We start from the raw sequence: 8,424 nt of genomic DNA on the forward strand, positions 1-8,424 counted from the left end.
GTGAAGATGCTGGATGTGGAGGTCCTGGGCTGGTGTGGTTACACGTGGTCTGCGGTTGTGAGGCCGTTTGGATGTACTGCCAAATTCTCTGAAACGCCTTTGGAGACGGCTTATGGTAGAGAAATGAACATTCAATTCACGGGCAGCAGCTCTGGTGGACATTCCTGCAGTCAGCATGCCAATTGCACGCTCCCTCAAAACTTGCGACATCTGTGGCATTTTGCTGTGTGATAAAACTGCACATTTTAGAGTGGCCTTTTATTGTGGCCAGCCTAAGGCACACCTGTGCAATAATCATGCTGTCTAATCAGCATCTTGATATGCCACACCTGTGAGGTGGGTGGATTATCTCGGCAAAGGAGAAGTGCTCACTAACACAGATTTAGACAGATTTTTGAACAATATTTATAAGAAATAGGCCTTTTGTGTACATAGAAAAAGTCTTTGATCTTTGAGTTCAGCTCATGAAAAATGGGGCAAAAACAAAAGTGTTGCGTTTATAATTTTGTTCAGTGTATATACACATATACACACACTTTCTATACTGATGAGTCACAACAATAAAACCATTGACAGCCCAGGTAAAAAAGAAATACACTTTAGACTAATAATCGATGCACCTATTATAATGTTATTATACTATACTAAGTGCATAATAAATGTGTTATTTTGGAACAACGTTAAATATGTTAAGTGCTCTTTAAGAAATGCTAAGATCAACTTTAAGCTAATTGCAATATATTTTAACATATTTAGTTGTGTTAAAATGGAACAACTTCAAGCATCTTTAGTGTAATTTAAATGTACTTCTTTACATTATTTAAAATATACTTTTATACTTCTTGAAGTAAAGTTAGATTAGATTTTAAGCTTCACTTTAATGTGCTTCAAGAACATTTTCAATAGCCTTTCAGCTCATTAGAAATGCATTACCAGTACACTATTTGTTTGGTCTATTAGTTTGCTATAAAGCTATTTTCAGCACTCTAATATGGTTTGTTAAAAAGCACAAAAATCATTAAATCAACATGACACACACATACACTTTCAAATCTAGAAAACTTTAATGTACTTTACAACAATGAATCTTGTGTACATAAAAATAAATTCCTTGAGGACATTTAAGAAGCACAGCAGCATATATAAACTCTTGACCAAAATAATTATAATAAATTAAAGATCAACTAATGTCCTTATCCTCAACTGTTCTAGAACTCCTAATGACGTAATTATTTCCAAAAATACCATGTATTTAATTAATCACAATGTTCTTGTGTAAAATGATTGTAATGTAAATGTGGCCTATTTCTAGTCTGAGATGTTTGTTTAAGCAAACTTGTACCGTTACTAGGTATGGGAAGGACGTTGGCGAGTTATTCCATACCATCTCCTCCCCGATTGGCTAAAGGATAATGATTACCTGCTGCAGGGACACCGCCCACCCATGCCGTCCTTCCGTGCCTGTTTTGGGAGCATCTTCAGGATTCACACAGAAACTGGAAACATCTGGACGCACCTGCTGGGTTTGTGCTTGTGATATGTGACATGATAATGCACAAAAGTAAAATGTAACAAAACAAGCATCTCTTAAAATACTACACATCACTGTAGCTTCTACATGTAAACCGACTACCAGAAAAAGAAAAAAAAAACATTTCCTGTTTCCCAAATTTTAAGTTTCCTGCTGTTCAAAGATTTGCAGTCAAATAGATTTTTTAAATGCTTTTGAAATAAGTCTCTTATGCTCGCCAAGGCTGTATTTATTTGATCAAAAATACAGTAAAAACATTAATAATTTGAAATATTATTAAAATGTAAAATAGTCATTTTCCACTTTAAGATATTTGAAAATATAATTTATTTCTGTGGGAAAGTTGGTTTTTCAGCAGTCATTACTCTAGTCTTGTGATCCAGTGTCACATGATCCTTCAGAAATCAGTCTGATCATATGCTGATTTGATGCTCAAGAAACATTTCTTATTATTATCAATGTGGAAAACTGATCTAATTTATGTTATTTGGAAACCATGATCATTTTTTTCTGGACTCTTTGATGAAGAGGAAGTTCAAATTTATTTGAAACATAAATATTTTGAAACATCAAAATTCTTTACTGTCACTTTTAAACAGTAGTATATGTCATATAACCCCGGTGGCTTTTGAAGAAAGACGTTTCACACCTACTGGAACTTACCAGATAAATTGTACTTGCCAGATAAATTGTACGATATATTTGTAATATGATAATCTGATATGTGTGAATCACTGCCCTGAGGATGACACAAAACACACCACTTAGACTTCTAATGTTACTCAAACCTGTAATTATGTTACTGGTATGTCATTTTGAAGGCTAACTAAGCTATCACAATGTCTCCCTACAGGCTTAATTCTGTTCCTGTGCTTGGGCACATTGACAATGCTGCGGCCAAACGTTTCATTCATGGCGCCCGTGCAGGAGAAGGTGGTGTTTGGGATGTTCTTCCTGGGTGCAGTTCTTTGTTTGAGCTTCTCCTGGCTTTTTCACACTGTCTACTGCCACTCAGAAAAAGTCTCTAGGACATTCTCCAAGTAAGAGACACCAGTTTTTATGCTCTTTGTGTGTAGGCAGTACTAATGTTAAGTGGCATTTTGTACACTGGTGGCCAAGAGTTTTTTTGTTTTTGAAATGATATGCTCCCTAAGACCGCATTTATTTAAAGGGCTCATCGGATGAACATTTTCCACAAGTTGGCATGATTTATTAGGGTCTTTATGAAATGTCTGTAACATATTTTGCTTAAAAACACTCAACGGCTGTGTAAACAACACCCTTTTTGCCTTGTCAAAAACAGCTCTGCTCACACCAACCCTGTAACGATGAGTCTGCAGAGTGAGGATCCATTTGCAGTTTATTTGACAACAGAACAATAAAGACAAACAGCCGTAAAGGCGAGATGAGGGCGTAAAGAGTACAGGCTAAGATCGGTGCAGGCGGCATATAATCACAGTCCAATAAACAGATACGGGTCAGGGCAGGCAGCAGAGAATCCAGAAACGAGAAACTGTCCAGGTCACAAGAGAATTAACAATCCACAATGAAGAAACGCTCAGAGATTATCACATAGGCAAATCAAGACTTCACATGAATGTGTGTGTGTTGTGCTTACATGGAGTGAGTGTAATGACTAGCATGTGTGTGTGTGTGTGTGTGTGTGTCTGTGTGCAATCAGTCCCAGGTATGTGGGCTTATGGGAATTGGAGTCCGAATGAGAATCAGTCAATATTCTGGTGAGGGTTCCCTCTGATGGTGCGGAGGCGGCGGTACGGGAGCCTCACTTGTGACAATTATATTGCAGGGGTTAAAGAAAAAAAAAATCTTTTGACTGAATTTTTCTTCGACCAAACCCCATTCCTCAGCCATACCCATCACACACCCAGTTTAAGAGCAGTTTTTTTTTGTTCTTGTAATTAGGAGCGCTTGTCCTCCTAATTTAAAAATGTAGGAGCACCTTGTGATCAATAATCAAAAAATATGCATTAGAATTTCTTTGACTCTTCTCAGTTTACCTCTCAAAACTTGGTCTAAATACTAATCAAGCTTGACATGAGCATCTGGTTTTATTCTCTTATGCCTAGTTCACACTACAGGATTTTAAGCCCGATTTAAACCTTATTTGCAAGTTAACGAGCTCGCCGACAGGTCGGGCTGTGATCGGGGAGAAAATCAGCGCTCGGCAATCTTTATGTGTTAACTACACAATGATGCATCAAAGAGGTTCGCTGACGCGTCGCCGACACCTCACCGACGGCAAACAAATATCTAGTATGCCAAATATCTGGACCGGTTGGCCGACTCGACATCATGTCGTGTCAGGTGTCGTGACGAGCTACAGCCAATGAGAAAGCAAGGCATGGGTTGAGGTCACCGGAAGAAAAACAACAGGACACAATACAGGACACCAGTTTGGACACAATAAATGGAGCAACATTTTTCATCGAGCAAACAGCTTGCAGCGCTAATTTCTTCCCGACATCCATTTTCAAATAAATAACTCCTGTTTCACGTGTTGTTTTGCGTCATTCCCATTCCAATTCTCGCAACCAGGGGTTACACACTACACAAGCTGACAACAACTCAGTCACCCAATGACTCTACAAACTGCGTTTTGTCACGAAAACATGCGCAAGAATTGGAACGGGAATGACGTGAAACAGGAGTTGTTTATTTGAAAATGAATATCGGGAAGAAATTAGCGCTGCAAGCTGTTTGCTCGATGAAAAGTTATCTGTCGTCACCATACAGCACTCTGTGTTACATTAAACATAAACTTAGAAGAGGCCCAACATCTCTACAACAGAAGTGCTGAATCCAAAGTTAGCATGACACTCATAGTTATTTAGAAATATGTCAGCCAGAATTAAACCCGTGAGATTCAATGATATGAAATTAAAACACTTGCCACTCTCTTGTTTGCTTGTCTCTCTGATCTTATTTCAGTGTCTTCTATTGCAACAGCAGCTGATCTGAAAACAACAAATTTTAAGTAATATTTCACAATGAAAGAAAGAAAGAAAGAAAGAAAGAAAAACAGGCAAATAACGATTAGTGATGTGTTTTCTTTTTAACAATGACAGTACAATGTTACAAGTTCCTGTTGGGTAATATGTTCAAAACCTTCTCATCCATAGCAGTTTCAGATATCTTCTCTTAAAAGCATCCCTTTTTACAGTTTAATCTTTATACACACAAATTGAGCTGGACAGTTCGAGACAAATTGTATGTGGATATTCGCCAGGCTCCCGACGGGAGTGGGTGCGTGAGAGAGGAGGGGCGCTGAAATAGCTAGGGCTGGCGGCGTGTGATGGGGCACACCTGAACCGAATGGAGCCTCATCAACGCCGCTGTTTAAATGCCGAGCGCGCCTCTCCTCGGCATGCTGGTGTCCTCGTGGGTCCAGGAAGGGTGCATAGAGGGACTCCCGTGCCGCCGAAGATGCGAGCTACCGGACCCGCGGTCCGGACGAGAACCGCACCCATTACACGGCCGTCGGGCCAGGATGCCGGGCCGTCTAGTCCCTTCACACGCCGGGGCCAAGGCGAGAAGGATGCAGCCGCTGGAAGAAGCCGCCACCCCTCGCGTCCCGGACTGGAAAGGGGAGCGCGTGCGGCCGCCGGACTCCGCCCCTTACCTGGACCCTTCCTTCTTGATCACTGCCCTTCTCTGCACGAAGCCCGCAGCACGACGAGGACACCAGATCCCCTGTTTTATTTTGGACACTAGTTTTCCCTTTTCCCTGGACACTTTGTTGTTATATTACTTTGTCAATAAAAGCCTCTCCGAGGCCTGACGCCACGCCCACTGTGTCTGTCGTGTGCTCCTCCCGTGACAATATATATTCATAATGTGGTGTTTTTCAAACTTTTCAAAGAACATTTACTTAATTACAATTAGGCCGAACTGTTCATTAAAACTTTATTAATAATGTTATAATGACAAATGATTTTCTTCCAATACATTGGGCAATGTTTTTACAGTTGTTATATGACACACAAATGCCACTACCTAGACTTTAAGCAACCATATTTCCAGTGTGTATAGTTGCTAGATAACTATACTAGATAACTAGCAAGTAAGTCAGTGTCTTGGTCTGTCACGGAAAACAAAGAAGATCCAAATGCAGTTTATTTCGTCCCAAAACAACGATAAAAAACAGAGCAAAAACACTGGCAAGATGGACTTCCGGTTATGGAGTGGTACGGAGAAGACGCGAGTTAATGACTCTCCTATAATTTTTCAATATAAATCCTTCAAGCTCACTTCAAACTTTGATACACCTTTTGCTATTTAATACACAAAAATCTAACAACCGAAATGGCACCAAAAAAGAACAGAACTCAAGAAAGTGAATAACGAGGCTCAAGAGAGGTCGCAGGATTCTGATTACGCAGACGAACAAAAAGAGATAGAGGAAGATGATGACAGCGAATCTATTAAAGTAACCGAGTTGAACCCCAGCAATGCAGATGTAATACAAGCCATTAAAAGAGTGGTTCTCATGGTGTAAGCTGCTGAAAAATAATAATACACCTGTCTGATGCAGACAAATTGTGAGAGCACAGTTTTTTTGCACATGGCCCACAGTTTTTAAAAATGCATTTTGATACACACTCCTCTGACAAAGAAATTATTTATAATCTCAAACTTAGAGAGGGTATTGAAAGTACTACTGTACAGCATGCTCTAATAATATCACTCAAAAAAACTGCATAATCTGCATTATTGAGATACCTAGCTGCATTCTGGGAATTTTGCCCAGTAGCTTCTCGTACAAAGTTATTTGCAAAATAATGTTTTTTTTTTATGTTCACTAATGCACATGCCTTCTTGGGACAATTGGTTGTCATGGCACAAAAAATATTTTGATGATTTAAGACAGCACTAAAGCCAAACTGAATGCACAAATGTTTGTTCTGATGTCTCTGTATGTATAATAACTACAGAACCCCTAAAGGGACCTTTGCAAAAATAAAAAATACACAGACTTTCATGTGCGCACGAGAAACTATCACACGTTACTATTTCTGGTTGTGTCACATCTGCCATCTTACAAAGATGAAAACAAGAGCATGGATGCACATGAATTAGCCTAACTGAGATTAGGATAAATTTGGCCTTCAATACTGTCAGACTCTGTTTCTGTCGTGTGTTGTGTTTTGTTCCCGTGTCATTATTTCCAGGTGTTCCCCATTTAGTTCTGAGTACTTAAGCCCTGTGTTTTTTCATTGTTTGCCCATCCTGTATTAAGTAGCAACAGTAGCAATGTGACAGAATACCGGACCTAAGACAGAAAAGTAGCGGTGCCCCTTCTCCCCATTTTGTTTTCTGTCTTTTTTTTTTTTGAGAACTGTTTTATTTGTATTTTTCTAATGGATGCCCTAGAGCAGTTATGTTTTATTTATCAAGACGGTCGTCCCCTGGAAGAGTACATTAAGGAATTCCTCACCTGCTAAAAGCAGATTTCCCTCGACCGGTGGACTGCTTCTGGGGTGGTTTGGATGAGGGGATTTCTCAATGGAATCGGGCCCTGCCCGCTCCAGCGTCGGCTCCAGCCCCAGAGCTCGCTCCAGCCCCAAAGCCCGCTCCAGTGTGGGTTCCAGCCCTAAGAGGGCTCCAGTTCCCGAGTTTAGCCCACAGAGGGCTCCTGTTTCTAAGTTTAGCCCTGAGTGAGCTCCAGTCCACGAGTTTGGCCCAGAGAGTGTTCCAGTTCCAGAATTTGGCCCAAGGAGGGCTCCAGTCCCCACGTCAAGCCCAGGGAGGGCCACAGTTTCCGAGTTAGGCCTATAGAGGGCCTCTGAAGACTATATTCTCCCCAAGGATTTTTTTTGGGGGGGTAGTAGGGGTCCATCCGTGTAGGCCGGGCCGAGTGCCGTTATTTTTTAAATTGTCTATCCTCTTTCTTATTAATGTTATCTCATTCTATTACCTTAAATTATATGTACTTAATCCATTGGAAGCTCCTGTCACCAAGATGAAGTGTGTGTGTGTGTGTAAGCACACTTGGCAATAAAGCTCTTTTCCGATTCTGACGTTTAACAATGCATTTTGAGGTCTAGAAGCAATTGGTACAGTAAAAAGTGCTCAAATTTTGGATTTCGACAGGGCAATACATGTGCTATATATTGTCCCACATAATACTTTAAAGGCCAGTTAAATATTTTTTTTCAACAGTTCTTTCTGGTCCTCGAATCTGATTGGCTGATAAGAGTGCGATATTAGAGGGATAACAGAACTCCTCCAACCACTTCACTGTTTGAATCATGTACAGTAGGAATGGGAAGATTCCCCGATTTGCTTGGTGCATCGGCATAAAAAGTTAACGATGCAATGCATCGTTTTAAAGTGTGCATCAGATACAAGTTGGCATTTGTTGTTGGCATCCACCTGCTGACCGAGAATGAATTTGCATTTTTCAATAAGCCCTTCTGCTCTTTTAGACCAAAGCCAAAAATGACCCTTATTTTTACACAGAAAACATGCAGTTGTAAATGTGAACTGGTGGATCGACAAGAAGATTCATTATAAAACTTATTTAAAAAATATATATTATACACTAATATATATTTGTTACTAAATGAATATAATTGTTTGATAATAATTGTTCAAATGAATATAAAAATAATCTAATATAATATAAAAAAAATTTACTTTTGACTCCACCCCCCCTACTACTTGTCCTCTTGATCCTATTCCATCTCATCTCCTTCAAGCCATTTCTCCTGTTTGACCACCAGATCCTCCTGTCAACCCAACTGGCAAAGGGCATCTCAGGAGCCGCACTCCAGTGGTTTGAGTCTTACCTCTCAGATAGGCAGAGGCGGACAAAGTACTCAATTCCATTACTTGAGTGAAAGTACAGATACTGCTGGTCAAATATTACTCCA

This window comes from Sinocyclocheilus anshuiensis, unplaced genomic scaffold, assembly GCF_001515605.1.
Source record: "Sinocyclocheilus anshuiensis isolate Anshui unplaced genomic scaffold, SAMN03320099.WGS_v1.1 scaffold1841, whole genome shotgun sequence".
NCBI classification, from domain to species: domain Eukaryota; kingdom Metazoa; phylum Chordata; class Actinopteri; order Cypriniformes; family Cyprinidae; genus Sinocyclocheilus; species Sinocyclocheilus anshuiensis.